The sequence below is a fragment of the Dasypus novemcinctus genome, chromosome 2, assembly GCF_030445035.2.
Source record: "Dasypus novemcinctus isolate mDasNov1 chromosome 2, mDasNov1.1.hap2, whole genome shotgun sequence".
In the NCBI taxonomy this organism is placed as follows: Eukaryota; Metazoa; Chordata; class Mammalia; order Cingulata; family Dasypodidae; genus Dasypus; species Dasypus novemcinctus.
In genome coordinates this window covers 102,608,767-102,635,221 of record NC_080674.1, presented here as the reverse complement: position 1 = coordinate 102,635,221, position 26,455 = coordinate 102,608,767, and positions in this window count along the sequence as shown.

The following is a 26,455-nucleotide window of genomic DNA, read 5'->3' as shown; positions in this document are numbered from 1 at the left end:
TTTAAAATATAGAAAAATAATAAAGAATTATCAAATATTTGTGGGTAATTATCTAACAGCTGAAAAAGAACTGAGATAAATTCAAAAGAAATAGAGATATCTAAGTGTTTTAGTTTGCCAAAGGGCTGCCAATGCAAAGTATTAGAAATGTTTTGGCTTTTATAAAGTATTTATTTGGGATAAAGATTACAGTTCCAAGGCCATGAAAAGTCCAGCACAAGGCATCATAAGAGGTACTTTCTCACCAAAGTCAGCTTCCATGTATTGAAGCAAGATAGTTGGCATCTCTGCTGGGTCTCTGCCATTCCTTCCAGGCTCCTCTCTCGGGCTCAGCTGATCAGCTTTCTTCCTGATTTCAGCTTAAGCTGGCATAGGGCTTGTCTCTTTTCAGTCCTCCTATATCAGTCTTGACTGTTCTACTCTTTTTCCAAGTTCAGCTGTAGCGCTCAGTCTATAGGCAGGCTGGTCTTCTCTTAAGCTGCTCCATGGGCCAAGCCTCTTGGGGGTTTCATGCTTAAGTAATCTTCTCACATTACACAATCAAAAATATGCTAGCTTCTTTCCCTCTCTCTCTGTCCATGTGAGTCCATTTATATCACACCAAGCAAGGGGACAGAGACTCAATCTGAGTCACTCTTCACTGATGCAGACCAATTCAAAGCCCTAAAGCAATCTTATCAAGTAATCTAATCAAAGGCCTCTCAGCTGAATTTAATGCAAACAAAGGGTATCACAACCAGAGGAATAGATTAGTTTATAAACATAATCTTTCTCTTTTTGGGATTTATAAAATGATCTTAAAGTGCCACAGTAACAAAATAATATTTTAAAATTCAAATTTGTGTTCTCAATGGCACCATTTCCAGAAAATTTTGCTAAATGAGAGATAGTGGATATTTAAAGTTGATTGCAAAAGGAAAAAAGAATTCAATAAAATGGGCACAACTGAAGAGTGAATTGTGATCTGGAAGTTAAATAAAGCAAAAACACAAAATGTTGGACAAGTAAGAACTAATAATTACACATTTTATTTTATTTTTCCTAATAGTTTATGAAATGATTAATTTACTAATATCCTTTCTCAAATAAGCCAAGGAATAGAAAGTTTTAAGTTTTCCAAAGTCAACTAGTTAAGTAAATGCTAGAATGGAGATTTGAAACCTGATAATTTGATTTCAAATATTACCCACTTAATTATTACACTATCCTGCCTTTTCTGAAAGAAACATTTAAAGGACGGATCCAGATCATCTAAAATCTATTAATAAGACGTTCATGAAATAATGGAAGGAATAAAAATTATACTATGGAAAACTTCAGGCAGCAAACTAAAATCTATATTTTAAAAATAATCAAATGGAAATGGAGATGAAGTTAAGAATTTAATAGATAGGTTTAAAAGCAGATGAGATATGACTGAAGAATGAATTAGTTATCCTGGGAAAATATTTTGAAAGAAAACATCCAGACTGAAGCACAGAGATACAGGGTAGGGATAGAAAACGTGGTTAGGGCATCCGTCTACAACATGGGAGGTCCGTGGTTCAAACCCCAGGCCTCCTTGACCCGTGTGAAGCTGGCCCATGTGCAGTGCTGATGCACACAGGGAGTACTCTGCCACTGCAGGGGTGACCCCTGCATAGGGGAGCCCCAAGTGCAAGGAGTGCACCCCATAATGAGAGCCACCCAGTGTGAAAAAACGTGCAGCCTGCCCAGGAATGGTGCTGCACACACAGAGAGCTGACACAACAAGATGACACAACAGAAAGAAACACAGATTCCCATGCCGCCGACAACAACAGAAGTGGACAAAGAAGATGCAGCAAATAGACATAGAGAACAGACAATTGGGGTGGGAGAGGGGGAAGGGAAATCTTTAAAATATATATATATAATAAAAGAGTGCAAGAGATATATAAGACATAATGAAAAACTTAACATATGTGTAAGTGGCATCCCAGAATGAGCATAAAGATAGAATGAGGCAGTGTAATATTTAAGTAGATAACAGCCAATAATTTCCCGTATCTGACAAAAGAAATCAAGCCATCAATCCATGAAATGCTGAATTTCTATTCCTCAATAGCAAGTACACATATGCAGAGATAAGATCTAACAAGGTGACATGTGAGACCCTTAATAGGGTATCTCTCATGAGCATTACTAAAATAGTTCTACGTGTAATCTTGGCTACATCTATGCTACAGAAATTTCCCCTGGGAAATCTCATCAGTCTCAGAATTATAGAATTTATTTTATGATTATGGGAAACAGTAACCTCTACAATCCACATTTAAAAATATTAAATCCAAAAACAGAACAAAATTTAAAACAAATAGAATTGTTTCATCCATTATACTCAGCCTCCCCAGGCCAACATAACCTTACTTGAAAATAGTGCTTCAGAAACAGGAATGGGATCAGTTTCCCTGAAGTCACCAGGATTCACGCTAATAAGACTTCAGTTGCTTATACAAGAAAGAGAATGACTCTAAATTAGGCACTTTATTTTTTCCCCCAAAGTCTCTCTGGTTATGGATTTACATACTTACTAGCTATGTAAATGACTATTAGTGCTTATAAGCTATCTCTTTTTGAAAGCTTTCAAAGTAATAATTTCTATTTTTATTCTTTCCAAATTAAAATCTCTTTTCCCTGATATAAAAATTTCTCTCCTTCTTTCTGATATTCCCTACATAGTTTGCCCATCCTTTATTTTCAACTTTCTTTGTTATATTGTTTTTGCTGTATTATTTGTAAATAGTGTATGGATGGAAACTTTTTTTGTACCTATGAGGTTTGTAATTTAAATGGGAGTGTAGCCCATTCAGATTTATAGTTAAGACTATAAATCTGACTTACTTTGACTTTTATTTGGTTGCTTACATTTCTGCTGAGGTATTTTTGCAAGGTTATCATACAGTTTCTTTTTACTCATTTTTGACAGAGAAAGCACTGTACTGACCTTTATTTGACCAAGTATGCTTTGGGTAGATTCTCCTTTGTTGCTGATCTCCTTTCTTACTTATCTGGACTCTATTTGAAAATTTCCTTCAAAGTTTCAGTTGCAAGGTTTAATTTTGTGAGATGTAGATGATGCTTTTTTGATGAGTTTCAGAGTTTGGGACTAAACAGTCACAAATTGTGGATTCTGTCTGAACTTTGCATGTTTTTTTCCTTATAATTTGAATAAGGACCTGGTCCACAATGGACTCTAACAAGAACTCATCTTGGATAACATCAGGTTTTGCTTCTTTCCCAATCAAGGATAAGCAGCTGAGGCTTCATTTCAAACGTAAATGATGAAACCAAGGAATTTATTCAAAACTTCCCAGAAGCTTTTCTCTCATCTCTACTAGCTGGAGTGTGTGTGACAAGGAATAAATAGACAAAACTTATATATTTAAACAATATTGATACACATCAACAGTAAGGAAAGAAAGCATCATATAGGATTACCCATGACTCTCATAGTTCTTATTTCTCTTCTCATTCATTTTTACATTTTATTTTGGATGGTCATTGTCTAGATTATCTCATGTATTCCTAACAGGTAAAAATGCATGGCAAATCTTGCTGGTTTTTTTTTTTTTTTCGATTTTTGCTGAGTAGTGATTTTTCTATAGTGATGGCAAAGAGCCTTTAATCTTGAGTGATATTTTACATCTTTTATCCCCATTCAATTAACTCCAAACCTCTATTAATTTCTCTTTAAGCCCCTCTTATTAAAACTTGTCTCTTATTGGTGGTCTTAACTTATTTTGTCTTTAATCTCTTCTGTGGTATCTTGTTCCCCTGAAGTTCCTGCTATTTCCTTAGCATATGCCTCTTTACCTATTCCCATGTTCAAATGCTTTTCTCTAAGGAACAATTTCTATAGTTTCTCATCTACTCTTGGTTTTCCTTTCTTAACTAAGTGGCTAAGGGTGGACTGCAGAGAACTTTAAAATTCCAATCAGAATCCTTTATAAATTTGGCCCAGACACATTTATAGAGAAGATTGAGGAGCTGGCTTAGCTATATGAAGTGTTATGATGATGATGGTGATATCAAGTAGTGGAAAAAGTGGTGGTAATATTGGAAGAATGGTAAGGTAATAGGCAGTGGCAGCAGTAGTGTTTTTGATGGTAGCTGTGATGATAGCTTATACTGATACCACTATTTATCACTAAGAGTGAAGGTAATTATAATGATAACTTGAGAAGTTGCTTTTGTTGATAGTGGTTGTGATGGTGGAGATGGTAGTTACGGTAGTTGAGGTAGCTGTGGTGATGGTAATGGATCTGATCTGAAAATTTTTTCTCTGTCTTTCAAACCATACCTATCCTACTTTAGCCCTTCTTCCTAGTTATCTCATGACTACTAACTAGCAGTAAGGAGGATCCCAGCCACTCCCTTTAAAAGATAAAAATCTAGTTCCTAGGGAGTAGACATGGTTCAAGAAGATGATTGCCCACCTCCCACACGAAAGGTCTCAGGTTTGTTTCCCAGAGCCTCCTAAAGAAGAAAAACAAACAATGAGCAGAAAATGAGCAGGCACTGAGCAAAAACAATGAGCAGCCAACAAACAGAAACACTGAACAGACAATGAGCAAGACAATGAACAAAACAATGAGCAGACATCTAGCAAAAACAATAAGTAGACAATGAGCAGAAAATAAGCAAAAACAATGAGCAAGACGATGAGCAAAACAATCAGCAGACAACAAGCAAAAAACAAACAAGTAGGGAGCAGATGTGGCTCAAGTAGTTGGGCACCTGCTTCCCACATGGTAGGTCCTGGATTCAGCTCCTGGTGCCTCCTAAAGAAAAAACAAACAATGAGCAGTCAACAAGCAAAAAACAATGAATACACTATGAAAAAAAAAAAACAGCGATGAAAATCTAGTACCTAACCTCATTGTCACAGCTAAAAAGGAAATATAAACTCCTAGATTTTCAGATGGCACATGAAAGGATTATTCTATAAAAACAATGATAGATGTAGATAGAGTCAAGTTATGAAATGTTAAATCAGTTTTTTCACCTATGAGAAAATGTCAATCTGTTAGCTGCATAGTAACACTGATATATAGTATTCAAGAACATTCTCTTTCCCATTTTCCTTCTTTTCCTTTAGTTGTGTGGTCCAACTTGGTATTCAAACTGCGATTTCAGTCTTAAAAGCTTGCGTCTAACAGAAAATCATTTCCAAGTTTTAAGGGGCAAGTTACAAATTAACTTTCAAAATGCAATATGATTTTAAAGAGGGAATTGTAGTATCTGGTTTAAACAACTGGAAAGAAGATATTTTCAAATGTCAGTGGATTGATATCAGGATATCTTCCTCTGCAAGACTTATTTTATGTTTTATTTTAGAATCCCTTAGGAATAATCAGGGGGAAAATTCAGGATTTTATTCTGACTATGGTAGTGAGCTCAAAATGCTGACTACAGCAGACAACACAGATGTAGATAAGAATGCTAAGGTTAGAAAACCACTGAGTCATAAAAACAGGAATTCTTCCCTCTAAAGAGTAATTAGGATTATACATTCTGCAGGTAGTATTGAAGGAGAGACATTTTCAAAACAATCCTCTCCAAAAAATTTTACTGAAGGTGAACTTAGATGAAATGCAAATCCAAAAACCAAGGTATTTCTTCAAATATAAAAAAACTAAGAGGTGCTTGACCTCCACCACCATTTGTTTCTCTATCCTGAGGCTAGTCATTTTTCAAAAGAAACACCTGATCATTTCATTATCTTGCTTTTGAATTCTTTTGAAGGATAACCAATATTCTTACAATAGAAACAATATCCTTTATCACAGCCTACAAGTCCAGAATGTTTGTGCCCCCTTATCCTTATTCCCTACCTCACTTCACACCATGTTCTTCCTTGTGGTTTCCATTTCAAATATCCAAACTTCTTTCATTTCCCCTTAGCTGCTTGGCTTCCTCCAGCTTTCTTGGGTCCTTTGTATTTTCTGTTCTCTCAGCCTGGAAAATTCTTTACTAATAATTTTTCATAGCTCAGTGAATTAGATCTTTCCTCAGGGATACCTTCCCCTTACTTCCTTACCTGGTCAAATCACCCCTTTATAGGCTCTCATTACTCCTTTCCATAGTGCCAGTCACAGTCACCATTTTACATTTGCTTAAAAGATTTTTTGAGGATTGTGGGAAGATGACATCAGATTAACAGGCAGGGTCAATTCTTTCACAGAAACAACAGAGAAAGTACCAAAAGCTGTCCAAGGAATCTGCTTAGGGAGTCATCAGACCAGGATGGTGCTACACACATCACAGGAGGGTGAGGGACAGAGAGATGAAGAACCCAAAACAACAGACATGAGCTACCAAGCCCCTAACGTGGCCAGAAAGGGTATCCTTCCCCCCCCTGCAAGATATTAAATTGGGATAAAACCCCTGGCTCACTGCAGCTGACTGAGAGGAATAAACATCTTCCTCTTTGTCAGCTGTTTCAAGGAAAAAGAGAGGAAGTCAGGGAGCTATTCTTCAGTGAATTTGGTGGCAGAACCTGTATTGAATCTCTGCTCTGGAAATTCAACACAGGAACATAGGAAAGCTAATACTGGTACACTTCCATGGAAAGATATGCTGGTGAGACCCGTCTGTGACTGGTCTGGAAATTGCATGAGCAAAACTGTCTGGTTTCCTCTGTATCCTAAACCTTGGGAGAAAATTTGCACACAATTAGCGAGAACCTGGACTGATTTTGATAACTTAAGCTGGACATTTTTTAAGAGTTAGAATAAGTTGGTACAATTATCAAAGAAGAGCTATGAAAAATTATTCAGATGCCTAGACATCAGCAAAAAATTACAGATCATATGAGGAATAGGAAGAGATGGCCCAGCCAAAGGAACTAACCAAATATCCTGAAGAGATAAAGGATTTAAGACAATCAGTAATAATCACACAACTCTCCTAAATCAATGCAAAGAATTTAAAGAAAATATGACAAGGAATAAAGGGTTTTAAGAAGACACTGGGAGAGCATAAAGAACTCTGAAACCCTACAATGAGAAGTAACAGACTTTATGGGAATGAAAGACACAATGAATGAGATTAAAAATACATTAGAGGCACAAAAGAACAATGTGAATTGCTTGAAGACAGAATTGGTTATTTCAAAGACAGAACAACTGGACTGGAAAGACAGAACAGAAAGAGAAGAAAATGAAAAAAGTGTAACAAAGTCTCAGGGAATTAAATGACAAACATGAAACACTCAAATATTCACATCATTGGTGTCCCAGAAGGAGAAGAGAATGGGAAAAAAGGGCAGAAAGAATATCTGAGGAAATAATGATCAAAAACTTCCCAATTCTTATGAAGGACATAAATACCAATATCCAAGAAGGACAATGCACTCCAAACAGAATAAATCAGAATAGACCTATACCAAAACACTTATTATTCAGAATGACAAGTATCAGAGATAAAGAGAGGATTTTGAAAGTAGCATGAAAAGCAAAACATCACATACAAGGAAAACTTGATAAGATTAAGTGCTGACCTCTCATCAGAAACCATTGAGGTGAGAAGACAGTGGTATGATACATCTAAGGTACTGAAAGAGAAGAACTTTCAGTCAAGAATTCTGTATCCAGCAAAACTGTCCTTGAAAAAGGAGAGTGAGTTCAAAGTCTTTACAGGCAAGCAAAAACTGATAGCAAAAAACTGTTACCAAAAGTCCAGAATTACAGACATAGTAAAGGGAGTGCAGTCACCTGAAAGGAAAAAATCAATGGTAAATGATGTGGAGAAGAGTGTAGAAATGAAGATTATTAGGAAGGATAAAATAAAGGGTAAGAAGACAGACACTAGAATAATATGACAACATAGAGCTGAAGGAGAAAATGGATGAAGAAAGTAATGCCTTTACAGTAATAACATTGAATGTTAATGGCTTGAACTCCCCAATCAAAAGATGGAATGGATTTTAAAAATATGAGCCATCTATATGTTGTCTACAAGAAAGCCACCTCAGACAAGAGGATACAATCTGGTTAAAAGTGAAAGATTAGAAAAAAACACTCTATGCGAATAGTAACTAAAAGAGCTGAAGTAGCTATACTAATATCAGACAAAATAATTTCAAATGTAAAACTATTATAAGGGATGAAGAAGGACATTATATATTTATAAAAGGGACATTATATATTTATAAATTAATTGTATATAATTAAGAGAAAATAACTGTCATAAATATTTATGCACTTCACCGGATTGCCCCAAGATGCATGAGGCACACATTGGCAAAAGTAAAGGGAGAAAAAGATGTTTCTACAATAATAGATGGAGACTTCAATACAATACTTTCAGTGTTGGATAGTACATCTGGACAGAGGATAAATAAAGAAACAGGAAACTTGAATAATATGATAAATGAACTAGATCTAAGAGACATTATAGAGCATTGCACCCAAAAGCAGCAGGTTATACATTCTTTTCAAGTACTCATGGATCCTTCTCCAAGATAGACCACACATTGGGTCACAAAACATGTCTCAGTAAATTTGAAAAGATTGAGATTATACAAAACACTTTCTCTGATCATAATGGAATGAAGGTGGAAATCAATAATGAACAGAAAAAGGGAAAATTCATAAATATATGGAGATTAAACAATACACTCAAATTGGTGCATCAAAGAAGAAATTGCAAGAGAATTCATCAAATATCTTGAGATGAATGAAAATGAGAACACAATATATCAAAACTTATGGAACACTGCAAAGGCAATGCTGAGAGGTAAATTATAGCCCTCAATGCTTATGAAAAAAAGAAGAAAGATAAAATTGAAGATATAACTGCACACCTGTTAGACTAGAAAAAGAACATCAAACTAATCCCAAAGCAAGCCAAAGGAAAAAATAGTAAAGCTCAGAGCAGAAATAAAAGAAATGAAAACAACAACAAAAAAAATAGAATCAGCAAAACTAAAAGTTGTTTTTTGAGAAGATATACAAAATTCACAAACCCTTAGCTAGACTGACAAAGAAAAAGAGAAGACACAAATATGTAAGATCAGAAATGAGAGGGCAGACATTACCATTGACCCACAGAAATAAGAGAGACTGTAAGAGAATAATACAAACAACTGTATGCCAACAAAAAATAGATAATATAGAGGAGATAGACAAATTCCTAGCAACACATGAGCAATTTACATTGACCCTAGAAGAATTAGAAGACCCCAACAAACCAATCACAAGTGAAGAAATTAAAAAGTCATCAAAACCTCTTCAAAGATGAAAAAACCTGGGACCAGATGGCTTCACTGGTGAATTTTATCAATCATTTCAAAGATGATCTAATACCAATCTTATTCAACTTCTTCCAAAAAACTGAACAGGAAAGAAGGCTCCCAAACTCAGTCTATGAAGCCAACATCACCCTAATACCAAAACCAGATAAAGATACTACAAAAAAAAGAAGAAAAGAAAATTACAGACCAATATTTCCAGTGAATATAGATGCAAAAATCCTCAACAAAATAATTGCAAATCAAATTAAAAAACACATTAAAATAATTATACACCATGATTAAGTGTGTTTTATCCCAGATATGTAAGGGTAGTTCAACACAAGAAAATCAATTAGAGTAGTAAACCTCATTGATAAACTGAAGAAGAAAAATCACATGATCCTCTGGATTGATACAGAAAAGGCATTTGGCAAAATACCTTTCTTGATAAAAAAACAGTTCAAATATAGAACTAGAAGGAAGCTTTCTCAATATGGTAAAGTGCATACATGAAAAACCTACAACTAGCTTTGTACTCAGTGGTGAAAGATTGGAAGTTTTCATACTGTAATCAGAAAAAAGACAAGGATGCCTACTGTCACCACTGTTATTCAATAGTGTGCTAAAAGTTCTAGCTAGAACAATTAGACTAAAAAAAGAAATAAAAGGCACCCAAATAGGAAAAGAAGTAAAGCTTTCACTATTCACTGATGCTATTATTCTATATATAGAAAATCCAGAAAAAAATCCACAATAAAGCTGCTAGAACTAATAGACAATTTCAACATAGCGGCAGGTTACAAGATTAATACCCAAAAACCAATAGCATTTCTATACACTCCTATGTGTAATCTGAGGAGGAAATCACAATAAAAGTCCATTTATAATGGCAACTAAAACAATAAAATATATAGAAATAAACTTAACCAAGGACATAAAGGGTGTGTTTTCAGAAAACTACAAAACATTGCTAAAAGAAACTGAAGAAGGCTTAAGTAAATGGAACGACATTCTGTGTTCATGGATTGGAAGACTAAATATCATTAAGATGTCAATTTTACCCAAACTGATTTACAGATTCAACAAAATCCCAATAAAAATGCCAAAAGCCTTTTTTGCAGAAATGGAAAAACTAATTATCAAAAATTTTTGAAAGGGGAAGGGGCCCGGAGTAGCTAAAAAATTCTTTAAAAAAGAATGAAATAGGAGGACTCTGTCTTCTGGGCTTTAAAGCATATTACGTAACTACAGTGGCAAAAACAGCATGGTACTGGCATAAAGACAGACACATGGACCAATAGAACCAAACCAAGAACTCCGAAATTGACCGTCACATCTATAGTCAAGTGATTTTTAACAAGGTGATCAAGCCCTCCCATCTGGACCAGAACAGTCTTTTCAACAAATGGTCCTGGGAGAACTGGATATTCATATCAAAAAGAAAGGAAGTGGACCTCTATCTCACACCTTATACAAAAATTAACTCAAAATGGATCAAGGACTTAAATATAAAAGTGTCAGCCATAAAACTCCTAGAAGAAAAGCTAGATAAAGATCTTCAAGATCTTTTGGTAGGCAGTAGTTTCTTAAAACCTTATACCCAAAGCACAAGCAACAATAGAAAAAAACTAGATAAATGACATTTCCTCAAAATTAAATACTTTTGCACCCCAAAGGACTTTGTCAAAAAGGTGAAAAGGCAGTCAGTTCAATGGGAGATAATATTTGGCAATCACATATCCAATAGGATATAATATCTATGATATGTAATACAAAGAGATCATACAACTCAACAATAAAAGGACAAACAACCTGTTTAAAAAGGGGCAAAAGACTTGAAAAGATGATTGTCCAGAGAAGAAATACAAATGGCAAACACATAAAAAAAAAATGTTTAGCATCATTAGTGATAGGAAAATGCAAATAAAAACTACATGAGATATCATTTCTCACCTATTAGACTGACCGCTGTTAAAAAGTTGGAAAACTATAAATTCTGGAAAGAATGTGGAGCAATAGGGACACTTATTTTCTGTTGGTGGGAATGTAGAATGGTGCAGCCGATGTGGAGGACTGTATGGCAGTTCCTAAGGAAGTTGAACATAGCATTGCCATGTGACCCAGCAATACCATGACTAGGTATATGCCCAGAAGAACTGAGGGCATAGAAACAGAAATCTGCACACCAATGTTCATGGTGACATTATTCATGATTGCCAAAAGTTGGAAACAGCCCGAGTGTCCAACAGCTGATGAATGGATAAAAAACAAATTGTAGTGTATACATACAATGGAATATTATACAATAGTAAGAAGAAATGATGTTGTAAAGCATATGACAATGTGGATGAACCTGGAGTACACTATGTTGAGTGAAGCAATCCAGACACAAAAGGACAAATATTGTATGATTGCACTATTAACTAAATATATGGTTTAAATGTATGCAGTTAATAATTATAACATAGGTCACCAGAAAACAGAAGGAGGATAGAGAATAGAAAGCTGAGGGTTAATCTGTGCAGAAGTGGTTAAAAAAAAACTTGTTTGTAAATCTTCAGAAATAAATAGATACAGTGAAAGTATATCACGGTGTTTGTAACTAGTAGTACTATTGTATGGGTATGACAGTGGTGAAAGGGAAAGTCTAACGTCATGTATATTACTAGAAGGAAAGCTAAAAACTGTAACATGGGACTGTATAAGATAGTAAAACCTCATGGGTAAAATTGCATATATAAGAATGTTTTCATAAAATATAAATAGAAGTTTACTAGAGTGAAGGAAAAAGATCATGTATGTAAAGCAGGGGAAACATAGAGAGATTGAGAGACGATGAGTTTTGTTTGGTTGTTTAATTTTTGTTTATTATTATTATTACTGGGATAATGAAGGTGCTCTAAGAATGACTGAAGTGACGAATGCACAAATATGTGATTGCACCAAATACCATTGGTTGTACACTTTGGATGGATTTATGCTCTTAATATGTATCACTAAAATTGACTTGTTAAAAAAAGATAATTTGATATATTATCATTTGGTCATAAGAATGAATGACGTTATAAGACATACTGCAATGTGGAAGAACCTTGAAAACATTATTCTCAGTGAAATAAACAAGATGCATAAGGACAAATATTAACACAATTTCACTTGTAAGAGATGCTTAGAAATAGCAGATTTGCAGACAGAAAGTAGGTTAGAAGTTACCAGAGGATGGGAGTAGAGAAGAAGGGGGGGTGTGTATAAAATTTATTGGCATAATGTGTATCTTTTCAATTAAATTTCAAGCTTTGTGTGGTTATTTCCCCCCATTTACGCTCCCAATACTTATCACCATGCTGAAACCCTCAGGCAAACAATAAATATTTGTCATCCGTTGAAAGTGGACATTCCCTATTAAATTGGGTGAGGTGAAGCCATGAGTCACAGAAAAATTCATTAAAACCTGAGGAAAGAGGCAATCAAACCCTTAGTCATAAGACCTAAATTTTCTACCTTTTCCTTTTTAAGGAAGAAATAATGTGTATAAATCTATGGTATAGTCTTTAGAATTGATAACTAAATATATTCATAATTAAATTAATGAATGTATATCTGTATTATAATATTTAAATTCTCATTCTTGAATAAGGGTTCTCTTATTATAAAACATATTTTGGTTCCTCTAAAGCCTGCAGTAAAAGAATCTATCTAAATATTTTTACAAAAATACCAGAATTGGTGGACCTTATCGTTAACTAAATAGCATGGTCAAACTTCTATTTCCCAGAGAAAGAAAAATGAGTTAAGTAGTCCCCCTTTCAGAATATTGCTTTCTCAGGTGATAGTTCTTTCAGGCAGGCTGACCGATAGTGTGGCTATTTTATAGGAAATGACATGACAGAATCAAATTTACAAATCTCCACTCTCAGTGCCTTTTAGAGAAACGTGGCTCCCATACTTTACTACCTTGACTCTAAGGACCATTGCTGGGAGAGGCCAAGACCATAGTAAAATACTATGTATGATAGTTAATTTTATGTGTCAACTTAGCTAGGCTATGGTGCCCAACTGTCTGGTCAAACTCTAATCTAGATGTTGCTGTGAAGGTATTTTGTAGATGTGATTAATGTTTACAGTCGATTGACTTTAAGCAATGGATATTACCCTTGGCATTGTGTGGGCCTCATCTAATCGGTTGACGATCTTAAAACAAAACTGGTGGCTTCTCAGAGAAGGAGAAATTAACTTAAGGCTACAGCATCGACTCTTCTCTGAGTTTCCTACATGCTGGCTGGCTACACTTTCAGTCAAAACTGCAATACCAACTCTTGCCTGAGTTTCCAGCCTGCTGGCCTGCTGTACAGATTTTGGAATTGACACCAAGTTACTGCTTCTCTGAAAAACTCTAACTCAGGACTCATGGTAGAAATGGGAGGATAATACTTAAAGCTCTTAAAGTGGTGGAACTCATCGATACATCTCACAACTTTCTGTCTCTAATTTTCACCATTCATGTGAATTCACCTGGAATTATATTTTCTTTTTATTATGCTCAACCCACTAAGAACTTACATTTTGTACTGGGCCTCAGAGACCTGCACTAATGTATTATATCAGAACTGGAATATGTTTTAAGAAAGTCTCAGAACTCACAGAACTATTAGGTTCAGATCCAGTAACTTCTCTATCAGCGAAGGTTTAATTAATGGTTGTGGGACTATAGGCTAACTGACTACTCCAGAATATATGTTCTACTAGTTAAACTTTAAGCCAAACTTAATCCGCCTTAAGCAAGATCTGGAGAAGATTGTCCAAAGCAGCTCTTATAAGGCCTCCAGTGCTTTAGGGAACTTGGTCAGTCCTTGTCTCCTGTACCCAAGTCTAAGCCAGTTTTCTCAATTATTGTGTCTCTGAATACCATTCCCTTACCCTGAGATCCTATTTTCAGTTTCCCCTGCCATGCCTCTACAGAAAGGCACTTCAAATAAACTATCCAATGCACTATCAATCCCAGTTCAGTCTCTGATGTTGCTTTCTGCATTTCCCTTGACTACCTGTTCTGGATCTCAAACTCCCAGTCTCTCACTTCCATGCTTTGGATGGCTTTTGAATGTCTACTTTGCTGAGTCCAGAGTCTTGAATCCACACTTTGGGAGGGGAGTTGGAACAAATTAATGGGTAAGCCTAAGAGATGTTAGAGGAGAGAGGAAGCAGGAGGCTCTCATAAGAGTTTACTTACCTTGGCTAAGGGATGCCAGAATTGAAGAATCATCCTTAGTAGCTGCTTTATTGCTGTTTGTTCCATTAGTTCTCCAGCTGACAGGAATCAAGTCATGTTTACAATTAAGACAGAGATTCTCGGACTGAAGGGTTACACAGAGCTTTTCTTCTCCCTCCAACTTAATCTTCCATGCCTCAGGGTCAGTGTATAAAAAGATGTTTACCTTATTTATTTGCCAAGGCAGGAAGGTATCTAAAAGCTGTAAGAAATTGTACTAGTAAAAGGGAAAAAGAAGGGAGGCTAGACCACCGTCCTTTTTTCTTTGTTTTATCTCCACTTAAAACAGGAATTTGTTCTCAGAAAACAATTTCTGACCATTCTGATTCTTGGGTACATGTTTTGACAAAGACTGAAGATTCCTTAAGAGTTGGAGATCAATATTGAGGTTATACAACCTGACCCATAAACAATTTCTGTCTTTGTCATCAAAAGCTGATGATAAATGCCACAGGAAGACAGTTTATACTCAAATGATTTTTTATGAGAAAAAACAAAAACAAAAAACAAAAACAGGGTCCATGATAGATTTGTGAGATATAAAACATGCTTTTCTTCTACAAGATGTTAATTTTCTAAATCCTCACTTAAAACACATTGGAGACAAAGCAAACAGGGATATATGATGTATCTGGCAAACTTTAAAGTTTGAATTATGAAGTAAGTTTCTTTATTCAACATTTATGTATAGGTAAATGTACGTATTTGGGTAAAAATGTCCCTTCAGCATGACAAGTTTCCTGTTTTAGTATTGGAAGTCTAAAATATTTGTAAAGAAATAACATATCCATTTGTAAGCCATATGGCTCAAAATGTGATAATGGCTCTGTAAATTAGGGACCAGTTACCCAGATAGCAAGTCCCAAAGTGGTTTCGAAGAGCCTTCTTCAGCAAAATTCTGTGTGAACTTCTGTTTTCATCCCTTTCCAAGCCCTTGTCTCTTGCCATCAGCCTCCTTTGGGTTTTCAGTCCTTCATTAATTTTCCAGAGGTAGAAATATTTTAAAACTGGGAGGATTAAAAGAATGAAGGGAAAAAGAGGTTTGTATAGTCTGAGCTCGTTACAAAAAAACAAAACAAAAATCAAACAAACACATAAATACCTGAAAAATAAATGAGGTTTGGTCGTAGAAACCTCTCTTTAAATTAGAAACTTTCCCCAGTTTTTTGCATTTGAAAGTGTTAATTTATTAAACTTATGGTCAAAGTGCCTTGTATTTGCTTGCAATTCAATTTCCACATAGGGAAAACCACCTATAAAATCAATTTGGAAATATCTCTTATTTATTTAATATTTGAGGTTCAAAAAATGAACTTAAATGTATTAATGACTATCCTTATAAGGTATATAGAAAGAGAATGAGCTATATGAGTTATTCTAAGAATTTTATGTATTTGGGCTTATTTAATGAATTGGTGGAGCAAGCTAAATTGTGCACATGTGAGGATGAGAAATGAACTTTTCCTAAAAGAGGGAGTTAGACACCATTGGTTTAATTTTTATTGACAAAGAGGAGTAATCCTGAATATATCCTACTGTCTGTCTCTCAGATTTGTTACTAGCCTAGCACTATAAATTGATGTGTTTTAGAGAGAAAGGGAGATGTGAGTGTAAATAAGGCATCACTATAAGCCTTGCAGAGTATTTGTATGATGACCATATATCCTGTTTGCTCGGGACAGTCCAGGTTTATACATGTTGCTTCACTATATACCATTGCCAGTTGTGGTTTCATGAGGACTCCAATGTGTGGTAGGAAAATAAAGTGGTGGCAGGTATCTAGGTACTGAGCAGGTCATACTTAAAATGTATGAGAGAACTCAGAAGAAGAAACAAGTGCCTGGGGTGGGGTTGGGGGAGCAATAGTGTTTAACAGGAACAGAGATTCCATCCCATCTCCCAAATAAAAAAATAAATTTTCTGTAAATAAATCATGAAGAGTGTGAAATATTGAACATTATCCTGGCAATGGAAAACACTAAAACATTTTTGCAAGTAAATTAGCATTTTACAACATTGCTCCTAAAACCATGCAATAAAAGCCAATCTGCCAGATTGAGTATTAACACTTGGGATTTCAAGAAAGGTGAGATATGATCCCTGTTTGTGTTAGTTAAAGATTCTTAGTTACAAGGAATACAAACCAATTCTGACTAGCTCCAATTGAAAATATTATTTTTTTTAGAATATAGAATAATATATGGAATCACAGAAGAGCTGAAACATCATGCCGTAGGAAACAGGAACTAAGGCAATTAGATACCAGAAATCTGTATTCTCTCTGTAGACTGCTTCCTTTGGATGACTTCCCTTGGGCTGCAAGCCCTTCATACCCTTGGAGGGTGAGGGACCTGTGATTACTAAACTAAAGACTAAAGAATAGAAAAAAAAGAGGGTTCCCCCAACGGAACAGATGCTGGGGCAGCAGACATTAATGCTGTCTATTACATTTCTCTATAAAGAAAGTAGTATTTTTAAAAGATAAAGACCAGGCCAACATTTATCCCATACTTGCTCAATTAACTACCCATAACTCCAGTCATAAAAGGAAAGTCACTTCCAAAAGTTAATTTCAAGTAACTCCAAATAAATGCAAATATTATACTACCACCTGTAGCACCATCTTTTAAAAATATTAATTGTAGTATTTTAGTGGCACTGTAGTATCACTTACAAGTAAACATGATAAGGTCTTTAGAATATATTCAAATAACATGATATTTAACAGGTGAACCTGCATCTGTTTTATTTTAAGTAATCAGTTACACAAGATTGATAGATTGGCATAGCACCTATCACATAAAATATCTTTCTCTGGCAGAGCAGGGGTTCTTAACATTTTGTTCCACAGATCCCTTTGCCAGTCAGGTAAAATGAATATTACTGTAATTTATTTATTGCCTGCCTTCATAAGTGAAGGAAATATTAAATTTCAGTTAGAGGTCAAAGAAAATAAAGACAATAAGTTGATTTTTTTCAATTCAAGCTCATAGACCCCTTGAAATCGTAGCCTTCTGGTTAAGAACCCCTGTTCTAGAGGTGAAATAAATTTTTCAGGCCTCTCAACAGAGGTATTTTTGTACTGCAATGCAACATAGTCAGCCCTGGGCCCCTTACAAGCCAGACCTTGGTAATTTTGACAGGCCATCACTGGTCCCTCTGATCTTTCTTACTTTCAAGGATCATAAGAGCATTAGTTATTATTATTTCTTAATTAAGAATTTTATATGATAGAATAAAATGAATTGCTATATGAAAAGATTACATGTGGTAGATTGAAACATATCCCCCACAAAGACTTGTTCAAGTCCTAACTCCTGCCCTGAGTGTGCACTAATTTGTAAACAGGAGCTTCAAAGATCCTGCTTGGAACAGGCCAAATTGAATCTGTGTGGTCCTTGACCCAGTATGACTGAAGTCCTTATAAACCGAGTATATTCAGATGCAGTCAGTCAATGGACGCCAGTGGAGGAGACAGGAGACAGGTAGCTCAGCATGCGACAGAGATTTGAGACTGACTGCCAGTTCTAGCCACACAGACCGCGACAGACCTCGGAGAAGGCCTGATCCTGCTACACCTTTATTTTGGAAGTCTAGACTGTGAAATTGGGAGAAAATAAAATCCTGTTGTTTAAGCTAGCCAGTTCTGTGGTATTTTGGTGTGGGGGACCTGGTGAACTAAGACATGGCATTTCATATGAAATCATACTCATGGACAGGAAGAAACAAAAGACTATCATTTTTATCTCCTATCAAGGACATCACATTTTTTTTAAAAATCAGTATTTACTCACGGCCTCTATTTCTGTATTCTTATATTGTACTTTTTAAAATCTTCTTTTACTGATTAAATTTTAATTCACTCAAATAGACTGAATTGAACCTTCAAATGTGCAACATTTATAAATAAATACGTTATATTTATGGGTGAATTTGTTTTATTACTTTTAATCATTCTCAAAATATAAAAAATTTATATTGAGTAAAATTATTTTTAGAAACTTATATATATCTGTGCTGTTCTGTTTCTTGAATCACAGAGAGATAAGCTTGGAGAAAGTGTTACAGCACTTTTGGCACCAAGTCTCAGATTTCAGTATTCCACCTCAAAAACAACTTTTCCCAAGGAAGCAGAGCAATGCTTTTTCTCTTTAGAAAAAATTATAGTTTAATAGTTGTAGCTGGGAAAGAGTAAACCTGTTTTATTTTCAGCTAGACACACATGAAAAAACCTAAGTGTTCTTTCTTTTTAAATTGCTCAGGCCATAATGACTGACAGAAAGCCTAAAACACCTGCTGAGTAAAGCCAGAGGAGAAATATGAGATGGAGAGACTATGGTCCCTTTTGACTGAGCAAATTAGAAATCTCCTGAGAAACTCCACTTTAATTGTTCTAGATGCCATTATCTTTAACACATATTTTTAAAGATATGGAACTTCTCACCAGTAATATGGCTTAAGTGTTCTGAAAAAGATGACTTTATGGTTAATGCCACCAGCTATCATATTCAAAACATGCTTTATTTGCCTAAGTACCTTGACACATTGTTTAAAACTTATGGATTTTTCTTGTTATATACAGTTTTCTTTGCTTGTATACACATCTGTTACCAGTCAGTCTTTTTCTGACATATTTAAGAAAGCCACTGTCATAATACAGCAGACATACTGGAAATATATTTTCTGTTTGTTAATTCAATCTAACAGCAGAAAAGAAATACTGAAGAAATATAAATTAGTCATTTTTTAAGCAACTCCTTTACAAAATACAGTAATCTTTTCTCAGTAATCATAATAATTAATTTCCAACATTTAGCTGGCCTGCTTTATTTTAATTTAAAAATAAAATCCTTTCCTGATGTTGCCTTTTTCCAATATGCCTAGTTTATAAACAACTTTTTTTTACCAACTATTAAACCATTTCAAATAGTTTATTATTAGTATTATACTTTGAGCTTGATCAAATTTTTACTTCTATTTAATGAAATGGATGTTCCAACAAAGCAGTTTAGTAGCAGAGTTTTTGGAAACCCTGGTAAAAAGAAATGAGGAAAAACAGGAAAATAACAGATATTTCGTTACCATTACAGTATGACATACCATTACAGTATGTCCCAAGGAAATGTCAAAATTCTATTATTCTTGAATAGTAAGAAGCAATAAAGTTTCTATCTATAGCAAGCTACATATTTACTGTCTCTGGGCTATACTGAAAAAAAAAATCTTTAGCAATCACTGTTAACTGTATTAACTAGTTTATTAACTTAGTCATCCATTTATTCACTCATTCATTCAGCAAAGAAATAATTATTGAGTGAATATGATGTGTAAAATTCAGCCTTTCCATGCCCTTAAGATTACATTCTTATAGGGGAGAAAGGTAAGTTATGGCAATAAGTGTGACAAATAAAAGAAATGAAAAATAATTGAGAAACATGTAGAAAAAAGAACAGAAAGATTAACTCAGCAGATAGCAAGGAACACTTCACAGAGTGGGTAACCACTGATAGCTTAAGGATAAATAGGATATTGAGCAGGGAAAAAATGCATTCAAAACAGAAGAAACAACATGCTCAAAGTCACGTTACAGAGCATTAACAGCTGTTCATAATTATCTGCACCTAAACTATCTGCAACTGTAGGAGAGAATGCTAAAAAGGTGGTAAAAGCCATATCCGGAAGGTCTTTGTTTACAAGACTAAGGATTCGAGACTGTGTTAGAGCTGTCAGGACTTACTACAAAAATTTCAAACTTGGTTGGTATTATATCATGGTTCCATTTTAGAAAATCATTACAGTTAAGAAGAGAGTAATTTGAAGGCATACATTAAGGCAGTACAAGAATAGCCTGGGATATTTGTCATTGGCCTCAGTTCATGCAGAATTTAGGAACTGACTTAGTGTCTTCCTCTCTTCCTACTTCCAAGGAGTGGGGACTTCTTGGTAACTTCAGTATTGAAGAATGCCTCATACAATATCCTTTATAATCTTGCAATACCCATTCTCAGCTATCTACTCCTGAGCAGTGCACATACTTATAACTGAGCCACTTCTGATTTCTCATTAACAAAAATCTCACTCTCTAAATACCACCTCTGTACTCTAGTTGTCCTTCTACATCAGTGGTAAAATGCTTCAAGACTCTTAATTCACTGACCGTCATATGTTTTCAGTAGTTATCACCCTGCTCTTAATTAACTTCACTTGTCATCATGGATAGTTTAAGTCCCACAATTAATCACGAAATCATTCTTTTTAAAACATCCTCAGCACTTAGGCACTCAATTTCTTTCATGCACAAAATCCAAACCTGGATGTGCCCAGTCAATCACATTCTTTCAAGGTTGGTTCAGAACAGTTGAACATCTCTGAAAAAAACAAAAACAAAACATGCACATAGGTTGATTATTTTCCACCTAAATTACAATCATCCATTTAACAAATATTTACTGAGTGCCTAATATATGCCAGGCACTATTGTAAGCCCTGGAGATACAGAAAAGTATAAGATAGAGTGCATGCACCAATCCCCACTCCCAGAATTTACGTTCTAGTTAGAGAAATTTATAATCAAAAGAAGCAAATGATAGGTAAAAAATAAATGAAATAATTTCATTTAGCAATAAACATATAAAAGAAAAACAAATCAAGGGAAGTAGATAAAGAGATGAGTATGTGAAGGCAATTAATTGGGTGATCAGGAGAGATCTTTCAGAAGAAGTGAAATCAGGGCTAAGAGTGAATGATTTAAGAGCAAACCCTGTGGAGATTTGGGAAAAGAGGTAGCCCAAATAGCTCCCATTTATCAGAGTGAAAGACAAACAACCCTTAAAGATCCTTACAATGGTCTTCAATGTTGTCATGTTGGGGCCTTTGTATTGACTTTAAAATGGTTATTCCCTCTACCTACAATGCTCTTCCCCAGACATATGCGTGGCTGATTTACTTCAAGTTTCACTAACTCAAAGTGGCCTACCCTGATCCACAACTTAAAATCTCAGCTCTGTTCCCAAAGCCAGTTACTTCTGATCCTCTTAATCTGACATTTTTTTTTTCCTAAAGCACATTTTCCAATATACTATGCAATTTACTTATTATGTTTTTAGTTTATTGTCTATTTCTTGTGCCAGCATCTCCCCTAGATAGTCAAATCCTGGAGGGCAAGAATCTTTATTCTGTTTTTCAATGTATGCCCAGTACTAAGAACAGCACTGATACAATTCAGGTATTCAAAAATCATTTATTTAATAAATGAAGAATGTTAAATATATAATAAGTATAAAGACCAGGAGTCTGGAACAATCTCAGAATATTAAAAAATTTTGGGACTTTCACTGAAAGAACAAGCAGAGAAAGGATGATGAAGTACACTGCTAGAGAAACCTTGTAGGTCATGGTAAATAATTTTATTTCATTTTATTATGTTCTAAATATTAATTGGGTTTAACTTTAGTAAGCTTGACACTTTCATTATTACACTCTTGAAACTATTTCCTCCCCTGACTTCTGTAATCCCAGATGTTACCATTTTACAAGAAATAGTCCCTTTTCCTGTTCACAAGTTAAAAATCAAAAGACAGATAGAGGCAAGATTCAAAAAGATATAGATAAAGGATTATAGGAAGAGGGTGGAGTAGGAAGCTCCTGGAAACAGTCTCTCCACTGAAACTACCATTGAACTGGCAGCATTGTTTCAACCTCTCTCAGGCAAAGGTGACAAAGGAATCTTAAACACAGTAAAGCTCCTCAAACTACAGAAAACAGTTAAAGGACGGCATTAACTAGGCAAATCCTGAATTAAGAAAATGCAGCGCTCCCATTGTGGGTCCCTGGCCCTATTCCAGAGGAAGCAGAGTAGCTCCTGTGTGCATGCTGGCATGCATGTATGGGGTGCCACTCTGCCTGGGAAAGTCTAACAGACTAGACCTGAGAACTTATCTGAGGCTCTTGCTCCCAGAGGTTGTCCTAAGGTGGGAGAAGCCACTGACAGACAGCTAGGACAGTGTGAGTAACAATTAATTAAGTTAAAAGGCCTAGGAGAAAGGATTACCTGCATTAAGCCACTCAACAGAGCACCCAAAAGGGGGGAAGTTCTGTTCCAAAGGGAGTAGAGGGAGCTTTCACTCAAACTCCTGTTTCACTCAAATTCCTGTAAACAGGGAATTGCTGGGGCCTCTAGCAAACACAGGCCCAGGAGAATAAACAGACTGCCTGGCTCTAGCTCTACACAGGCATAGAAAAAACAGATACGACCTATAGTTTCCATTTGCCTCAGGCTGATCTGCTTGATAGGAGGGATAATCTCTGAAGGAGACTGTGAGTCAAAAGGTGCTTTTTGCCTTGGTTTGTATGTTTTGATTAGCTCCTAGCACTCAATAAAATCTCTGCCAGATCACTAGCTATATACAAACAAAAGGGACAGCCCAAGGACTAAATCCCAGAGTTAACACTTCAAAATATTAAATTGCACAGTGTGCAACAAAGAACTACAAGACAAGCAAAGAAACAAGAAATAATGGCACATCTAAAGAAACAAGAAAAAATCCAAAATCCATCAACAAAGAGGACTAGAATTTGGACTTACAGGACAGAGACTTTAAAGTAATTATACTCATTATGCTTAAGGAGATAAAGGAAAACATAGAGAAAGAACGAAAGGAGATGAGGAAAACAATGAAGGAACAATATGGGGTCTCTCCAGAAAACTACTGGAGGTGACGAACACAATAACTAGAATAAGAAATTCCCTAGACAGGCACAACAGCAGATTTGTGGTGGAAGAAGAAAGAATCGGTCATCCCAAACACAAGACAACTGAAATGATTCATGATAAGAGGCAGAAAGGTAAAAGAGTATTAAAGAACAAACAGAACCAAAGAGAACTGTAAAAAAATATCAAACATACCAACATGTACATTTTGGGAGTCCCAGAAGGATAAGAAAGAGAGAAAGGGGCAGAAAGAACATTCAAAGAAATAAGGGCATTAAATTTCTCAATTTAACAAAAGATATACAAATTCAAGAAGTCAAACAAACCCCAAACTGGATATAGTCAAAGACTACCATGCCCAAATACATAGTAATCAAATTATTCATTGCCAAGGACAAAGAGAGAGTAGGTAAAAATACAACAGGTTATGTATAAGGGAATCCCAAAACAGAATTGGTATGAAATATTTACAGTGTCGAATGAAAATAACTGTCAACAAGGAATTTTATATCCAGCAAGATTTTCTCTTAAAAATGAAGTAGAGATTAATACAAAAGCACATAAACAAATGCTGAGGGAATTTGTCCACCACTGGACATGCCCTACAAACAATGTTAATGGAAGTTCTTAATCTTCGGATTGAAAAGAAATGAAACTAGACAGTGAGTTAAAGCAGTATAAAGAAATAAAGACTTCTAGTAAAGGTAATCACATGGGTAGTATATTGCATTGTTTTGTTTGTTATGTAGCTTCACTTCTTGCTTCACACAGGTGCTTAAATTCAAATTTCTGAAAAATATGATAAATTGATGGTTTGGGACATACAATAAATAAAGTTATGATTGAGAAGAACTACAAAAAAAAGGTGGAGATAAAGAGGGCATAAGAATGGTGTAAGTGTATGTTATTGAAGATAATTTAGAATCAAAGCTAATATGACTGTTACAGGTTTAGGATGTTAAAATTTTATCCCTTGATATCCACAAAGAAAATACATGAAGAAAGAAACATGAAGGGTATAAAAACGGTACAATACAAATAGTCAAACAAATATGGAAGTAGGCATTAATGGAAGAATTGAGGGTCAAAAAAGGTACACATGTTGCAAACAGAAAATAGAAAAATGATAAAAGAAAATCCTGCATTATGAATAGTTACTTTAAATGTAAATGGACTAAACTTCCCAGTAAAATGGCAAAGAATGGCAGAATGAAGGAAAAGCATCACCCAACTATATTCTGTTTACAAGTGACTCACCTTAAATTCAAAGAAATAAGTAGATTGAAAGTGAAAGGATGGAAAAAATATACCTATGCCAGTAGTAACTAAAACAGAGCTGGGGTGGTTACACTAATATCAGATAAAATAGAATTTAAGTTTCAAGGGACAAAGATGGGCATTATATACTGATAAAGGGGACAATTCAACAGGTAGATAAAATAATTATAAATATATACACACCTAACAACAGAACCCCAAAATATATGAATCAAATATTGACAAATTTGAAGTGACAAAAAGATGACTCTATATTAATAGGAGATTTCAATGCATCACTTTCAATAATGGACAGAACATCTAGATAGAAGGTCAAAAAAGAAATAGAAGAGTTGACTGACACTCTAAACTAGCTAGATCTAACAGTCATGCACAGAACTCTTCACCAATGTGCAGGAGAAATGCATTCCCTTCTAGTGCATATGGACCATTCTCCAGGGTAGACTATATCTTAGGTCACAAAATAAGTTTCAATAAATTCAAAAATAATGAAATCATATAAGTTATCTTCTCTTATCACAATGGAATGAAGGCAGAAATTCAATAACAGAGGGAGAAATGGAAAATTAACAAATACGGTGAAATTACAATCTATCCAAACAATTTATTGGTCAAAGAAGGAATCAAAAAAGAAATTAGGAAATATCTTGAGGTGAATGAAAATTTTTTTAAAAAATCAAAACTTATAGAATGCAGCAAAGGCAGTGCTGAGGGGAAATTCACAGTTCTAAATGCTTACATTTAAAAAGAGCAAAAGATCTCAAATCAGAGACCTTACCTTAAAACTAAGGGATCTAGATACAGAAGAAAAAGCTGAACCCAAAGGGAGCAGATATAAGGAAATAAGGAAACTTAGAGTGGAGATAAATAAGGTAAAGAATTAAAAAAATAATAGAATCACCAAAACCAAAAGTTGGTTCTCTGAAAAGATTAATAAAATTGACAAAATTTTAGCTAGACTGACAAAGGAAAAAATAAAAAAGACACAAATAACTAAAATAAAAAATGAAATGGAGGACAGTGTTACCAACCCCACAAAGATAAAAAGAACTATAATAGGATACTATGAAAAATTGAATGCCTACATATTGAATAACCGAGATGAAATGGACAAATTCCTAGAAATATAAAAATTCAAGAAGATATAGAAGATATCAACACACTCACAAAAGAGAGTGAATCACAAATCAAAACCTCCCAACAAAGAAAAACCCAGGACCAGAGGGATCCACAGGAAAACTCTACTAAACATTCCTAGAAGAGTTAATACCAATCCTGTTCAAAATCTTCCAAAAAACTGAAGAGGAGAAAATACTCTGTATTAGTCATCCAAAGGTGTGCTGATGCAAAATACCAGAAATCCATTGGTTTTCATAAAAGGTATTTATTTGGGGTAAAAGCTTACAGTTACAAGGCCCTAAAGAGTTCAACTCAGGGTTGGTTTCTCACCAAACAGGGCTGCCATGTATTGAAACAAGATGGTTGTCCATCTCTGCCAGGGATTCAGCTTTCCTCTCTCTCAGCTACAGGCTGGCATAGGGTTTGTCTCTCTTCTTGGGGCTGAATGATCAAAGTTCTCTCTTCTTCTGTGTCATGACAAAGTTTTCTCTTCCAGTGTATCTTCTGTGTTTCTGTGTGAGTGTTTATGTGTATAGTCCACCAAGGGAGCAGGGACTCAACCTTAGTTACACCCTACTCACATGGTCAAATCAAAGCCCTAGTTTTAACATAACTTAATCAAAGATATCACATCTGAATCTAATACTATCAAAGGGGATCATACTCAGAGGAACAGAGCAATTTAAAAACATAATCTCTCTTTTTGGAATTCATAAATAATCTCAGTTGTCATATACTTCCTGACTCATTCTATGAGGTTAACATCTCCACAAGAAAAGTAAACTATAGACCAATATCCCTTATGAATACAGAAGCAAAAATTTTC